Here is a 16,277-nt window from a genome sequence, read left to right as displayed (position 1 = left end):
ATCCTTGTCTCTGCTGTCTGCAGATGCTGGCGTCTCAGATTTGCAGTGGACAGGACAAGCTAGGCGGGGTGGCTGTCTCGTCCATGCCAGGAAGATCAGCATGGAAGGTGGGTCCTGGGGGAAGGCCCTTTAATACCCCTGTCTCCGGGGGTAGCTGGGCAGCACGTCCCTTTGAAGGCTGGGCTGGGACTCTGCTCATCTCTGGTGGTGAAGAGGGGACCCCAGGGGAGAGGAGGACCCTGGCCTGCTGGGGAGCATCCTACAGTGTCTGGAAGTGCCAGCTTCCCCCAAGAAGGCAGGTGGAGGATTCGTGCTGAAAGGCCTGTGGTCCCCTGTCCCCTTCCTTGGGTCCTTTTCAACTGCACCAGCAGGCAGCAGTTCAGTCCCCCCTGCCTTCTCCCCTGTGTGAATCCTCTGGGCTAGTTTGCCTCTAGGCCTCCCGGGACATCTGGATTTTTGAGCTGAACACCCAGGAAGTTGAACACATGTAGAGTACCACCCCCAATCCCAGGCATGTTCTGTAAACTATAAGTGAAGTTGTTCAGTCGTGTCTGACTCTTTGCGACCCCATGGACTGTAGCCTACCAGGCTCCTCTGTCCTTGGGATTTTCCAGGCAAGAGTACTGGAGTGGGTTGCCATTTCCTTCTCCAGGGGATCTTCCCGACCCAGGGATCAAACCCAGAGGTCTCCCGCATTGCGGGCAGATGCTTTACCGTCTGAGCCACCAGGGAAGCCACTCTGTAAACTATAATTTAGAAGAAAATACATTTAAATGGTACATTTCAGTTGCTCAGCCATGTCCGACTCTGTGGCCCCATGGACTGCAGCACACCAGGCTTCCCTGTCCTTCACCAACTCCTGGAGCTTGCTCAAACTCATGTCTGTCGAGTTGGTGATGCCATCCAACCATCTCATCCTCTGTTGTCCCCTTCTCCTCCTGCCTTCAATCTTTCCCAGCATCAGGGTCTTTTCTAGTGAATCAGTTCTTTGTATCAGGTGGCCAAAGTACTGGAGCTTCAGCTTCAGCGTCAGTCCTTCCAATGAACACCCAGGACTGATCTCCTTTAGGATGGACTGGATGGATCTCCTTGTAGTCTGAGGGACTCTCAAGAGTCTTTCCAACACCACAGTTCAAAAGCATCAGTTCTTTGGTGCTCAGCTTTAAATGGTGCAAATGAAGTTACTTGCAAAACAGAAATAGAGTCACAGATGTAGAAAACGAACTTATGTTACCAGGGGAGAAAGCAGGGAGGGGGAAGGGATAAATCGGGAGACTGGGACCAACACACACACAATTCTATATATAATATAGGTGACTAGTAAGGACCCTCTGTGTGGCGCGGGGAACTCTGCTCAATGCTCTGTAATGACCTATATGGGAAAAGAATCCAAAAAAGACTGGGTATGTCTGTGTGTTTAACTCATTCTCTTGCTGTACACCGGAGGCTAACACAACCTTGTAAATCAACTGTACACCAATAAAAACTTTTACAGAAGAAAATGCATTTGCACCAGATACTGAATGATTTTCTTTCTTTTATAAATGAAACACTGAGGCGAGTCCTGCTTTGGAAAGCGCTCCCCTGGCCTTGTGCTTGTCCTCCTGGGCGGGGAACCCTTGGGCCTTGGAGGAGGTGTCGCCTGACCCGCTTCCTGCCAGCTCTTCAGTGCACGGGGCCCCGTGACGGCCCTCCACCCGGGGCAGTGCGCACGGGGGCCCCTGAGCTGCGTATCTTGGGTCAGAACTGCCCCAGGAAAGCGCCCGGCTGCTCTCCCAGCCCCCGCCCTCCTTCTCTCTAGCTCTGGGCTCCAGTCCTTTCTGAGATGATGTCCCTGCCCCGCTCGCTTGTGTAAGCCCCACTCCATTAGGGTCTCAGCTCAGCTGTCCTTCCCTCAGAACAGCATTTCCTGACTGTCCAGCCCTCCCCACTGTTAGACTCCCTCTTTTCCCTGCGCGTCCCTGCAGAGCCAGCCTCTTGGTTCGCCCACCGCATTTGTGAGACGGTCTGGTGGGGCCTTTGCTCCCCTACTCTAAGCTCTGGTTGCTACAGGTCTGGGATGCTCAGTTTCTGTAACTGCTGCCGTATGGGGGGCTACCTTCTCTTTTGGAAGACTGTGTGGTTCAATCCTGTCTCTTACAGATGAGAAAACTGATGATCAGAGAGGGTGTGACATACACCCAAGGTCACACAGCTCTGCGAGTCCCAGGACTGTGGGATATTCTTGCTGAAGTACACTGTGCTTGGCACATGGATGGCCTTTGATGACTACTTGTTGAATAAATGCTGCTTGACAGTCATAATCACATATTTTGAGGATGCTCTTGATTTTAACTTTGACTGATAAGCATTTTCCAAACAGAGCCCTGCCCCCACTGCCCTGGTGGACTGAGCTCACAGCACCTTCCCAGGGAGAAGGGTCGGTTGGGAAGAGGGATGGTGGGAAGGCGGGTGGCAGGGATGGGAGAGGAAGGCCTTCTGGGGCTGTCACTCCCCTCTTTCTCTCACCCTCCAGAGCCCCGGCCGTGTTTTGAGACACCAGCCCCCTGCTCAGCTCAGCCCCTCCCCTGTCTTGGCCTGAGATCTTCCTAGCATTTTCTCCCTGGAAGGATGTGTTGGAGGGCGCGAAACAGCCCTGTTCTGCTCAAAGCTGCAGGGGATTCATTTGCCTGTTTCTTCCCCATGTACAAGTGCTCATTTTGGCAAGTTGCTTCCCCCTCATCTGAATACATGAGGGATTGATTTTGATAAGTGCCGAGAAGGAGCTCTAATGAGCCAGACAAGCCAGCCAAGAAGAGGGGGAAATCTCCTGAGGAATGAAACCCTTGACTCTAAAGCCATCAGACCATGCGGGATTTGGGGGTTTTGGAAGCGTCAGGTCATGTGAAGCTGGTGGGCCCTTGCCTTTCCCTAAAATAGCGGACTAGGAGCTTTCACTGTGAAGGCTTCAGGAACTGAGCAGAAATGGTTCAAACTGAAGGAGAGGAACTGAGGCAATTAAGTTTTATGCTCTGTTCTCAGAAGACCTCCCTTCTGGAAATCATAGTCATGTTTCTGAAGGGGAGGAGCATGGAGGGAACTAGCCTGAAGACCTACTGCGTGTGCAGTGAGCACCGTCTGGGTGCCTGACTTATATAATCTCGATTGCACTGGGTGCCTGACATTTACACCATGTATTGTATTACACAGTTGGATTGTGCAGGTCAGGAAGCTAAGACGCTCGTTCAAGTTCATGCAGTTGGAGACAGGAGATCAGATTCAAGCCCAGGTCTGAGTGTCTCAAAGCCGAGACTTCCACCTGGCCGGGGGCAGACTCTCCCTACAGCGGGAGTGACCTGCCCAGTTAGTGCCCCACAGCCAGGAGCAGAGAAGCTGTGAACGCCAACTCAGAGCCTCTGTTGGTTACCTGCCAGGGCCATGGAGGGCAGTGGCCCGGTGAGCCCCTGAGCGCATCCTGTCCTCATCACCCCCAGGCCCAGGTCCCCACATCACGGTGTGAGGGTGTCATTTCCTTCCCATGAACCCGGCACTCAGGTCCGGAGTCCCAGAATGACCTGATTTCAGCTTCAACAGCGTATGAGTGGCACTTCACGTTCAACTCTCAGACGAATGTTCCGGAACATTTGCAGTGTTGCTAACAACCTTCCCTGCAGGGAAGTCAGTCACAAGACCTCTTTCTGGAGCCGCCGCCACCCTCACCCTCTCTGTCTGGTGCCAGCACAGGGCTGGGGGTCAGTGCCAACTGGAACGTGACCCAGAACAGGAGTGCCTTCCAGCAGCGCCTCGCCCCGTGGCCAAAGCCTGCTGCCAGCTAAGAAATGCGCCCCCCACCCCACCCAGCCCATGAAGCCTCCCCGCCCTCTCCCCCAGCCCCCTGCTCTCTGCCATCCTCGTGTTATCTGTCCAGTTACCCACATCCTCCCCACCACCTGAACCCCACACCCAGTTACAATTTCCAGCTTCCTGATCCCACAAAACCTCACGGGCTTGCTTGTTTTCTGGAGCATAAGTGATGCCTTCCATTCAGGGTGGAAACTTGATGTCTAACTGGGCTCAAGCCTTTACTTTTTTTCTCCTCCACTTTCCAGACTGGCTCAAACTCTACCTGCTTTAGGGCCAAGCTAGGTCACTGGTTTTGAAATTAGCTTTGTAAGTGTTATTGGGTTTCTGGAGACACTTGCTTAGAATGTTCATGTTCGAAGTCATTTAAAAACAGTAACAAAAACCCAACATCCTTGGGAAACAAAGTAGCAGGCTTGGGTCTCTGTCCTCAGGGTGGGACATGAAGGCTGGAATGTTGATCATGGTAGTGTTTGCAGAAACCCACGTTTCCTGCCACCTCAGGGCAGACTGTGCTGATAATCAGGCAGAATTTAATCATGGAGTTGCCACTATACGGTTTCTAGATAAAACACAGGATGCCCAGCTAAATTTGAATTTTAGATAAACAACGAACAATTTCTTTTGCATTAGCTTGTTCTAAGTGTTTCATGGAGCATACATACTCATACTAAAATATATTTGCTGTTTATGTGAAATCCAAATTTAACCAGGCATCTTGTACTGACATCTGGCAGATACTTGCCAGTACTACAGAGGCCCTGAGTATGTTTTATATGCTAACATCAGGACCTTGAGAGGAAAGTGCTGGCGTCCTGTGGCCTTAGGATGGGGACATTTGGGTGGATGAGTCTAGGCTTGAACACCTAGATTTCCCAGAATGGTCTGAGCATAGCGAAGCAGCCCTTTTAGATGCTGGTATCCAGGAATGGGAGGATTTTACTGGGGGCAGATGTCTTACAATGGGACACTTGTCCTCAAGATGTGTCCTCATCTTGCCTTATTTCCTCTAGATTACTAACTGGGGCCAGGTCTCAGCAGAGCCTAAGTGGGAAAATAAAGTTCCTGCCCTGGGAACAAATAAACTCCTCACCAACACAGTGACAGGTCCTGGCCAGTAGGTATCAGCAAGTGACAGAGTGAAATGTGTGGGTGTGGACCTTGAAGATGCTGAATGGAGTTTCCTGGTTTGCAAGAATGCTCCCACCTGCCAGGAGTGGACTTCCTGGCAAGGATACTTAGAAATTATTTTAACACAATGCTTGTGTTTTTTTTGTAAACCCACTGACCCACCCCAGCCCCCCCAGGTTTTCAAGGGGGTAAAAAGGGCTCTGCAAGCCTTGAGCATGATGTAAATGAGATGCAGGCACTGTGATTGTCTTCCTAGAGTATTAAGTAAGAGCTTAGAGGGCTTAGGGAAGTAAGAACATGAGATTGGATCTATCATGTAAGATTGTGTTAAGTCTCGGATACCTGTCATAGTATCATCCTCAGGAACCTTGGCCATGCTTGTTCAGTACATGGATGAACTTTTCCTAGTTAGACCTGGTGTACTGGAAGTGGCAATCCCTCTGGATGCCCAGGTAAGACTTACAGGTTCCAAAAGTTGGAAGTAAATCCTTTAAAGATTCAGGGGGATGCAACTTTGGTAAAGTTTTAGGGGGTCTAATGATCTAGAGTAAGCTGGAAGGTATTCTGTAAGGGAAAGGCAACTTACTCACTTTGGGGTCCCTACCACAGAGACAGAGCCACCCACTGGATGAAACTCCGTATTTTGGAGGTGACACACGCCTCACTTTGGAATACCACTACAATCCATTCAGCAAATTTTTCTGAAGCCTGGCAGGTTTGAGTCGGGCTCAGAGGATGGGAGAATTCTGTCGCGGGTTTAGGCATTAATGCAAGCTTCTCTGGTTGGTCAGGGAGCTGGAGGAAATAAGATGGGAAGACTGGAAACAGAGGGACATGCGTGTGAATCTTGAAAGTGAGCACCATGGGTGAATCTTGTATCTCAAGTCAGTGCCCAGCAGAGGCTGTCTCCAGCAGAAGGGACACTAAATGGATAGATATACTGGGAGCCCCTTCCTGAGGAGGGCAGCCTCTGTTTGGCCAACTTAGTGTTTACATGCGTCCAGCTATACAGTCTCCCTCTCACCACAGCTGGTCTAGCTGCTTCTGTTGCCAAATATCTGATGCTAAACCCTTTATTTGGTACCCTAACTTGAGACATTAGCAGTCCCTGGGATTGGTGTGTACTAGGGGTTGCCAGGAGTTTAGAATATTCAATTGAAAAGGATTTAGGATTTTGGTCCTGGAATAAGTTGCATAGACTTAACTTTCCCTGCTCATCTATCCTAAAAACAAATAAATGCTCTGGAAATTATTCAACAAATGATACAAGGACTCTGAAAGATGGGTGGAAGAGGGTGGATGGGCCAGAGATCTCATGACTGGAGGAAGGACCACGTGATGAGTTCCCTGCAGTTTCCTCTGATCTTCTGCACAGCCCTGGGGTGGGTGCCAGAGAAACTGGCAACGAGAACCTCCAAGAGGCATAGATTTAAAAAACCCCAAATCTAGAAAAGTCTCCCTTCTCTGGTTAAAGTACTGGGAAGGGGAAGTCCAACAGAGACTTAATGAGGCGCTGCTCTCCCCACTCAACAACCTGGACCCCAGCAGGCATTCTCATCTGTGAGCAGCAGTGACAGCACCCAGGTCACCCCAGCGCCTCCACAGCTGGGCCCCTGGACAATCCATCTGCCCACAGCTGTGAAGCTGTTACTGAGCCAAGCTTGGGTCCACTCGCCCGTGCTCAGTAAAGCCAGTCTACTGACAGGATTGTGGTGAAGGAAAGAGCGATGTCTATTGCAAGAACCAAGCAAGGGGTCCGGGCAGCTCACGCTCAAGAGCCCTGAACTCCCCGTTGGGTTTCAGCAAAACAGTTTTAAAGACCAGGTGAGGAAGGGGTATCCCAGGGTGTGTGATTAGCTCATGAACAATTCTCTGATTGTCTGAGGGTGAGATAACAGGGTGATGTCACAGGGGTGAACATTATCCATCCTTTGGCACCAGTAGGTCTGGGGCTGCATGCTCATGATCAGCAGGTAGTCAATTTCTTCTTTTTGGGGGAGGCTTTAGCACCTATAAAACAGGTGATGTGCATTGGGTACTATTACCTAGGTACTTCTTTTTTGTGCTTGTATGCTTAGTCTTGTCCGACTCTTTGCAACTCCCTGGATTGTTGCCAACCAGGCTTCTCTGTCGATGGGATTTCTTAGACGAGAATACTGGAGTGGGTTGCCATTTCCTTCTGCAGGGAGTCTTCCCGACCCAGGGAGTGAAATCGCATTGACTGTGTCTCCTGCATTGCAGGTGGATTCTTTACCCACTGAGCCATCGGGGAAGCTTTACTTCTTTTTAAAAATGTGTTTATTTATTTATTTGGCCACACTGGGGCTTAGTTGTGGCACGTGGGATCTAGTTCCCTGACTAGGGATCAAACCCGGGCCCCTGCATTGGGAGCATGGAGCCTTAGCCACTGGACCACCAGGGAAGTCCCTACACAGGCACTTCTGAGAGGAGCCATAGCAGAGGATACGGGGTCTGTCCTGGGAAGACAACACGGGGTCTTGCTCTGTTATAAAGCCTTGTGTCTCCTTGCCCTCCACCCAGTGGCATGGGGAGACCCAGGCCAGTGGTTTCTTCCCCACCAGCCTGAGGTTCACCCAGTGATGGCACGTGGCCCAGAGCAGTGCCTCCTGGCCCCACAGACACCACCAGCAGAGGCTAAGTGGACCGAGTGGGACCCCCAGCAGCACAGGAAGAAGGAAGACCCAAGGGACTCAGTGAGGACTCAGGACACTAAAGGTCTTGAAACTGAAGCCCCCCAAACTAGGCCAGGACCTACACCTCAACTAAACTGGTGACTGCTGCTAAAACCGAAGATTTTATCAGGATGGAGTATCCTAACATAATAGCCAAAATGTCTCGGATATAATACAAAATCACTGGTGCTACCAAGAGCCAGGAAAACTCCTGGATGAGAAAAGACAGTGGACAGAGGCCAATACTTAGATGAGTCAGATGTCGGACTTACCTGGCACGGATTTTAAAGCAGCTGTCATATATCAGGGGTGGGCCCAGCTTCACTGGGGTTGAGTTCAACTTCACTGGGGTGGACCCAGCTTCTTTAGGGTGGGCCCATATTCACCCCTGGAGAAGGAAATGGCAACCCACTCCAGTATTCTTGCCTGGAGAATCCCAAGGACAGAGGAGCCTGGTGGGCTGCCGTCTATGGGGTCACACAGAGTCGGACACGACTGAAGTGACTTAGCAGCAGCAGTCATATATCAATGTCAGTGCTTTAAAATCAATGTCAGAAAACCTTCAATAATCAATTATAAGTCATGGGTTTATAAAACATTAATACTTGGAATCAAGAGACCAAAGTATCATCTACTCACTCTGTGATTGTGGAGATGATTTTCAACCTTACTGAGCTTCTATTTCTCTGTTCGCAAGATGGAAGTAGTATATTTTATCTGGTAGTGAGCTGAATCATACAACAACACGCTGGCGACACTTTCGGTGCCTGCTCAACAACCATATCCCTTCTACACTGTTCTCAGGGAGAGAAGAAATGCTCCTGGCTGAGATTACACAGCTTTCCAGCCTCCCTTGCAACTAGGATGGACCACAAGGCACACTTCTGGACAGTGGAGATGTGGGGGTTGCTGGAGAGAGCGTCCGCTCCAGAGCAAAGCAGGAACATATCACTGGGGTAAACCATGTGCATATTGTGCTTTCCCTTTCTTTCCACCTGGAACTTGGATGTGAGGTCTGGAGCTGCAGCAGGTATCTGGCAACCAGGAGGAGAGGGTTAAGGGTAGAAGTTCTCCCTGCTAAGACTCCTGGAATGGAAAGATGAGCCTGGAGCCCTGAGGGCATGGCTGGTGCTCCTGGCATGCAGTCACCTCTGAACTCCTTGTTTTGGGGAGAAAACAAACACCCACTCTTGAGGCCACCATATATTGGGTTTTCTGAGACTGTAGCAGAATGTCCTGCTGATTTAATGAGGAAGGTGAGGAAGGGAGTGTTAGTGACAGTTCATTCAGAGCCGGGAACTATTCTGAAGTTGAGACAATCCTTTAATCCTCACGGCTACCGTGGGAGGTCGAAGCCAGTTCTGTCCCCCTTTCGGGGTGAGCGCCTGACAAAGATACAGTAAGTAGAAGGAGGGGAGGAAGGCGGATGCCCCACCCTCCTTGTGCGGCTCAGTGAACTTTAGTGGTTAGTATCTCTTTGTCTTTTTTATGTTTGTGTGAGACACACTGGCCTTCCTCCTGCTCGGCCTCCTTCCTGCATCCTAACCTTCGGCCTTGTGCGTTCCACATGCTGCATAACCTCCTGTTCTAAAGCAGGCCACAGGGCAGAGGCGGTCAACATTCTAAAGTCCACTGAGGCTGGCCCGGGCTCTTGCCTGTGAGTCCTGCTTCCCCACCTTCAACACTGGACACCTTCCTGTGCTCAGAGAGTGTGAGAGAGCTCTGGGAAAATGCCGACAGCTGGACCAAGCGCCCACGCAGTTGGAAGGGGGGTCCCCTTGCAGCGGGATCCCCACAGTGGGAATGAGGTCCCATCTCACCCTCACTGGTCAGGCTCCCTCCTCCCCACCCCATGTCCCCCCCCAGGCCCACCCACGCCTCCATCTGGGCCTAGCTAGGGCCTCAGAGGCGTTCCATTTGTGGCCAAAGAGATTCATTCAAATGCATAATTAAAGACAGGGACGCGGCTTCTGCTGGAGGGTGGGCCCTGCACAAGCATGCAGGCGCCCTGCCCACCCTCACACATCTGTCCCCTGGGGTGGGGCCCACGGGACTCCCTCCGTTCCAGCCCAGCAGGGGCCAGTTGGTAGCAGGGAAGCCCAGAGCTCTCCAGGGCCTCCTGCAACCCTGGGGGCACCCCTCTCTGATATACTCACTCCCCCTTGGGACACGGAGCCCCCACCTCCCTCCTGCCCTTTGACTTGGAGACCCTCATCAAAACCTCACAATTACGGTGCGTCAGTGATGACTAGGGCCTTCCAGCCTAGAACATGGGGTATATTACCCCTGCCCCACAGTGTGATTTGAAATAAAGCCAAGCTAGGCCAGGCCAGAGAGAAGTCCTGACAATTCAGTGCCATGCCCCACCTTCTGCCCATCCCCAGCCAAGAGTTTTTACCTACAGTCATTACTTGAATGTATTTTATTGTTTTGTTTTTAGTATTGAGTTTAAGAGAAATCTCATCTCTTGGTGCACCTGCCCTGCTTGGGGGGGGCCCAGGCCCCTGGCTCTTGGGGAAGCCCACTCCCAGTGGATTCTCATTCATGACTGCAGGGACCCAGACTGGCATCACTTTGCCCCCTACCCTCCCCGCCCCGTGCTCCCGGTCCAGCTGAGGGAGCCCTGAGTCCTCTGGGGCTGGGAGAGGGTGGGGCGGCGCCAGAGCCAGGATTTCCCTCCACCCACACATCCGGGGTTGAGACCCCTGGCCTGGTGCCCATCCCGGCCCCTGGACCTTGGGGCCAGCAGAGACCCCCAGGGACCCCCCACGGTGCCTGGGGCTCTCCAGCCAGGGCTGCCCTCGCTCTCCACCCCCCAAACGGCAGCTCCTGCTGGGAAGTTGCTCTCTGCAACTCCCTTCTGGCTGGAACCACCCAGGAGCCCCGGTCCCTGCCCCCGGCCCCACAGGGCAGACCCGAGGGGCGCCACTTCCGGCCACCGCTGTAGGGCAGGGTTCAGCAGGGGGGCAGGCCCGAAGGCGGGGTGAGAGAAGGGGCCAGAGTTATCCTAACTCTTGGGAGGCGGACGGGTGGGACCTTGGTCGACCATGTCCCAGGAAACAGTGGGAACCCGTCTGCGAAGGTTGGCGGCTCAGCCGCGTCACGGGTTCTGTGGCTCCTGGCGCGGGGCCGGCCACTGAGGCTGTGGGAGCATGTGTCCTGGGTTCCAGGGCGCTGAGTCAGCGCTCTGCAGAGACGCCGGAAAGCCTCCTTCTCGTGCTCTGCACCCAGCACCCACTACCAGGGAACTTCCCCGGAGGGTGGGGTCCTTGCGGGTGTCGCTGCTGTGATGATCTCTGCGGCAGGCGTCTCTGGGCCCGCCGCTCCCTCTCCCACTGCTCTGTCTCACGACCGCTCTCTACCCGCCGGGCGGTGCACCCCACAGCTGACGCTCAGCGCCTGCTTTCTGCAGCCAGGGTCTGGGCAGGAATCAGCCAGAAGGGCTGCTGCCCAGGACCCCCCGGGCAGAGGAGTGGGCAGAGATGAGGGAACCGGCACAGGAGGTGGACTTGGCCCTGGAGCTGGTCACAGTGGAGGTCACCGCAGGGGTCATAGTGGGGGTCACCGCGGAGGTCACCGCGGGGGTCACAGTGGAGGTCACCGCGGAGGTCACAGTGGGGGCCACCGCGGAGGTCATAGTGGAGGCCATGGGGGAGGCCACAGCAGAGGTCACCACGGAGGTCATAGTGGGGGCCACGGAGGAGGTCACAGTGGAGGTCACTGCAGAGGCCGTTGCCATGTTGGGTTTTAAGGCGGGTGAGAGTGTGTTTTCAGGCCCGTGGAGTATGGAGCTGTAAGAGGCCATGTCACCAGCTCTGGGGGGTGGCACACCCAGGGCCGCTGCGGGCAGGGAGGGGACAAGGAGCATGCTCTCCAGGCCTGGCTGGCACCCCTCACTGGCTGAATCCACTGGGAAGCCAGAAGCAGGCAGGGCTGCAGTTGATGCTGGCCAGAGAGGTCAGGGTCTGGGACCCAGAGGGGGTGGGGAGCCTCTGGAGGGGCAAACAGCTCCCCCCCGCCGACCGTGGGCTGGCCCCGCATGTCCCTGAGTCCCCCGCAGCCCTTTCTGCCCAGGCTTCTGGGTCCCTCAGAGCGGCAGCTGGTGGTGTCAGAGGCTGCAGACCCCTCCCAAGTCTGCCGGCCCTCTGGCCCCAGGGCCCCTCCCCAGGCAGGCGATGTGAGAGGAGAACCCAGGGAGGACGGAGCCGCCCACCCCTCTGTCTCCCTCGTCCCACCTGATTTCGTTCCCACCTGCAGGCCGGGTGCCCACAATGCTGTCTGCAGAGCCGGCGCCCAGCACACAGCTGCGAGGCCAGTGAGTAAGCGGGTGCTGAGTCCCACTGCGCATTCGCAAGAAAAGACCACCCCTCGGGAGTGGGGAGTGACCTCAGGCTCTGCGGGGGCTGGGGTGCAGCGCCGGTGTCCCCAGGGCCCTGTGAATGGGGCGCTGCCCCGGGCCTCTGTGCCTGGGCCCAGCTGCCCGTCAAGTGGTGACCACCCGATCTAAGAGTGTCTCCCGGACACGGAGCCCCGGTGCTGGGTGCAGCCCTGCACTGGATCACTTAGACAATGTCACTCGGTCCCCAGGGCGCTCCTGTGGGGTGAACACTGCTGCAAACACCCCCGCTTTACCGATCAGCAGACCGGGGCTCAGGCAGGGTGAGTGTCGGTGGGGTGACTCTCCAAAGGTTGCTGGGCAGCGCGGTGGGGCTGATTCCCTCTCAGGTCTGAGCCGCTCCACCAGGAAGGCCTCCTGGGCCACCGGCGCCCCCGTGCTGGTCCCGGGGAGATTGACAGCTGAGGCCAGATTCTGCTGACCCGCAGCCTGGCCCTTGAGTGGAGGTCAGGCATCAGCGCGTGTCTCTCCAACCTCTCCATCACCTTTCCCTTCCAGACCCTTCTCTGACCCTTCACCACAGACCTGCCCCCAGCACCCTAGCCTGGAGGTACCCCGTGCTTAGGTGTATCCGACTAAGCCAAGACACAGCCTAAGCCTAAGACTGAGGGACGGGGAGGCTTTGTCCTCCCTGGAGGGTCCTTCCACACCACCTGCCTGGGGAGGGGCCCTTGGCAGCTCAGTTTTGTCCAACTCCTTGCTACCCCATGGACTGTAGCCCACCAGGCTCCTCTGTCCACGGGATTCTCCAGGCAAGAACACTGGAGTGGGCTGCCATGCCCTTTCCTCCAGGGGATCTTCCCAACCCAGGGATCGAACCCATGTCTCCCACATTGCCGGAAAATTCTTCACCGTCTGAGCCACCAGGGAAGCCCAGAGGGTACCCTGGTATCCTCTAAAGAGCCCCAGAGCTGTTCTCCTAGTGAAAAAGAAAGTGGAAGTGTTAGTAGCTCAGTCGTGTCTGACTCTTTGTGACCCCATGGACTGTAGCCCGCAGGCTCCTCTGTCCACGGGATTCTCCAGGCAAGAATACTGGAGTGGGTTGCCATGCCCTTCTCCAGGGGATCTTCCTGACCCAGGGATTGAACCTGGGCCTCCTGCATTGCATGGCGGATTCTTTACCATCTGAGCCACCCTCATCCCGCCCAGTAAATGCCCCACCTCTCTGCAGAGGGAGCGTCTAGCACATACATCTCCCCTGCCCACTTGCTCGGTTTCCCCTGGCCTCTCTTCCACGGCTCCCTTGGCCTTGGAGTGTACCAGGCTGCCCGCCCTCCAGGAGCTCAGGACGGAGGGCAGTGGCCACTGACCCAGAGGTCTGTACCTTCTGGGAGTTCATCCTGGAACCTGGGAAAGAACCCTTCAGGCCAGCCGGGGTGGGACTCCCTGGTCCACAGGCTGGTTCCCACTGCCCTCTGATGCCCTCTCCTGGCCTGAGTGGGTTACTACAGCCAGCCCTGCCCACCCCAGGGACCCAGAATCCCCAGGCCCTGGTCTCAGCCCCACAAGAGCCCTCTGTCCACCTGCCCTGGCCTGGAGCCCATGCAGCCCCCGACCCCCACCACGAGGAGCTTTGGGGGTGGCTGTCAGGCTGCCCCACCTGATCTTAGTGACTGAGGCACCTCTATAATCACAGACTTCTCCGGGGCAGACCTAGCAGCGAGCTTTAGGGTTTATATTCTTCTGCTCAGTGGCTTGCCACGTCTGGAGGTGTCTGGTTTCAACTCGACGGTCTTTGGAGTCCTAGCACATCTATGCTTGATTTCACAGGCAGGATGACTTCAGACGTCTGGAGGGTAAAGCCTGCAACGGTCCTGCCAAAACGTCCTTTGTGTGAAGCCCGGAATAGATGTCGCCGGCCAGGAAGTCCTCCAGCCTGGGGGGCATCCCACATCTGGCGGCTGGAGCCCTCCGGGCACGTCCGTGTGTCCCTGAACGATGAGTTCAGACCCTGATGAGGCAGCTGAGCAGTTCCGGCCCCAGGGGGCGCACCCCACCCTCTCCACTCGCAGCCAAGGCGCTTGGGCGCTGAGCCGGGCTGGCTGGATGAGACGAGCTTGCCCTCTCCTTATGGTTCTTCTTGGATCTTGTGAGTGTTGATGGAAGCGAAGGGCTCCCTGTTGCTGGCCCTTCTAGAGGGTCCCATCACTGTCCCACTGGCCTGAGTTAAAGAGACATCACAAGTATGAACACCTTCTTCCTCCCTCCCTTCCTTCCTTCCTGTTTCCTGCCTATGAGTCCACTTGGGCTGCTGTAAGAAAACGCCGCAGACTGGGTGGCTTAAATCGTAGCAATGACTTTTCTCCCACTTCTGGAGGCTACAAGTCCAGGATCAAGCTTCTCACTGGCTTGGTTTCTGAGAACTTCCTTCTCGGCTGGCCGATGGCTGCCTCCTCACTGTGCTGTGTCCTCACGTGGCCTTTCCTCTGTGTTTGTGTGGACACAGAGGGAGAGAGATCTGTCCTCGCTCCTTGCATTCTTATAAGGACACCAGTCCTATCGGATCAGCACCCCACCCTTATGACTTCAGTAAACTCTCTCCACCCCCTTACGAGCCCTGTCTCCAAATACAGTCACATGGGGCCCAACATATGAATTTTGAAGGGATGCGAACATTGAGTCTACAGCACTATTCATTTTGGTAAGATGAGCATAAAACAGAACACTCCAATAATTTACCCCTTCTGGAAGCCTCAGGTAAAATTGCCAAGGTTGCACTTACTGTTGGCTGAGACAGAGAGCCTCGTCATGTGAGGATCGAATATTAGGGAGCATCTGGTGTGAAAGTATCAAAAGAAAAGAAAGAAAGAATGAGAAGTTGCTCAGTCGCGACCGACTCTTTGCGACACCATGGACTGTAGCCTAGGGGGCTCCTCTGTGCATGGGATTTTCCAGGCAAGAGTAGTGGAGCAGGTTGCCATTGCCTTCCCCAGGGGATCTTCCCAACAACCCAAGGATCGAACCCGGGTCTCCCACATTGCAGGCAGATGCTTTACCGTCTGATCTACCAAGGAAGCCGCCAGCTGTCAGTGCAAACACAGACTCAGGGCAACCAGCACAAAGCAACCCTGGGCCCTGTTCTCAGCGTGTGTCCCCCAGGAGCGGATGCTGAACGTATCTGATGCAAATGGTTTCTTTTGGGAGGCCATCCCAGGGAAGCGCCTGTAAGGGAGAGGGGCACTGAGGCAGGGGTCTGAGAGCATTGAGTAGGTCACCAAGTCAGTTTCACCACGGGCGATCGGAGCAGTGCCTGCTGGGCGACGGGGAGGAGGGGCGTGCCTGCCCAGGGTCATCCCAGCCCGGGCGGAGGACGCTGGCTCGCCATCCACCAACTCAGGCCCGGAGCTTGCGGTTACCTGAATCACTTCCGGTTACCTGAATCACTTCCCGTCGCAGCACCGGGTTCAGAGAGACCGTCTGCCATCATTCCTGCCTGTGCCCTGTGCCCCTGCGGTCGGTCCAGCCCCAAGCAGGGGCGCCACTAAGACTCCCGGCCCTGTGGCCAGACCTACAGGGCCCAGTGGTCACCCCTACCCCCAACCCCACGCCCTGCTGAGCCGTTTTCATCCCCTCCCCCTGCCGGAGGTCCTCACCCCTCTTCACTATAGGGTCCGGGGTTAGGGACCATCTCTGCTCACTGTGCCCTAACTCTGGCAGGATCTTCAAAGGATGTGGGGGAAATTCAGATACAAATTTAGTTCAGATGACTTCATTTTCTTAAAAAAGAATGCATTATGATGTTAGGGTCATCATTATGCTCAGTCATGTCCAACTCTTTGCGACCCCGTGGACTACAGCCCACTAGCTCCTCTGTCCATGGGATTCTCCAGGCAAGAGTCCTGGAGTGGGGCGCCATTCCCTATTTCTGGGGATCTTCCCAACCCAGAGACTGAACCCCCATCTCTTGTGTCTCCTGCATTGGCAGGAGGATACATTACCACTAGCACCACCTGGGGAGCCCAGATGTTAGGGTCACTACAGCGCTGTGGTAAGACTGTTCTGTATTGACAGGGAGATCAATGGCTCAAAGTGGAAAACGAGAGAGGACTTCCCTGGTGCTCCAGTGGTTAAGACCCTCTTCTGTTTTTGAAATTTATGAAATTCTGCTTTGTAAATCAGTTCATTTATATCATTGTTTAAAAATTAGATTCCGCATGTGAGTGATATCACATGGTATTTGTCTTTTCTCTGTCTGACACTTCATTTAGTAGGCTCAT

At 54.6% G+C, this 16,277-nt stretch overlaps 1 long non-coding RNA gene across 1 annotated transcript; it reads right to left on the bottom strand.

Annotated features, from left to right (window-relative positions):
* Positions 1-13,690: 13,690 nt before the first annotated feature.
* LOC139033823 (uncharacterized) lies at positions 13,691-15,421 on the bottom strand. Its single transcript, XR_011486306.1, has 3 exons — positions 15,057-15,421; positions 14,783-14,835; positions 13,691-14,221 (listed from the first exon to the last, which is right to left on the bottom strand). It is a non-coding gene; the product is annotated as an uncharacterized lncRNA (long non-coding RNA).
* Positions 15,422-16,277: the final 856 nt, after the last annotated feature.

Source organism: Odocoileus virginianus, unplaced genomic scaffold (genome assembly GCF_023699985.2).
Source record: "Odocoileus virginianus isolate 20LAN1187 ecotype Illinois unplaced genomic scaffold, Ovbor_1.2 Unplaced_Contig_4, whole genome shotgun sequence".
In the NCBI taxonomy this organism is placed as follows: Eukaryota; Metazoa; Chordata; class Mammalia; order Artiodactyla; family Cervidae; genus Odocoileus; species Odocoileus virginianus.
This window is presented reverse-complemented; position numbering and strand designations above follow the sequence as displayed.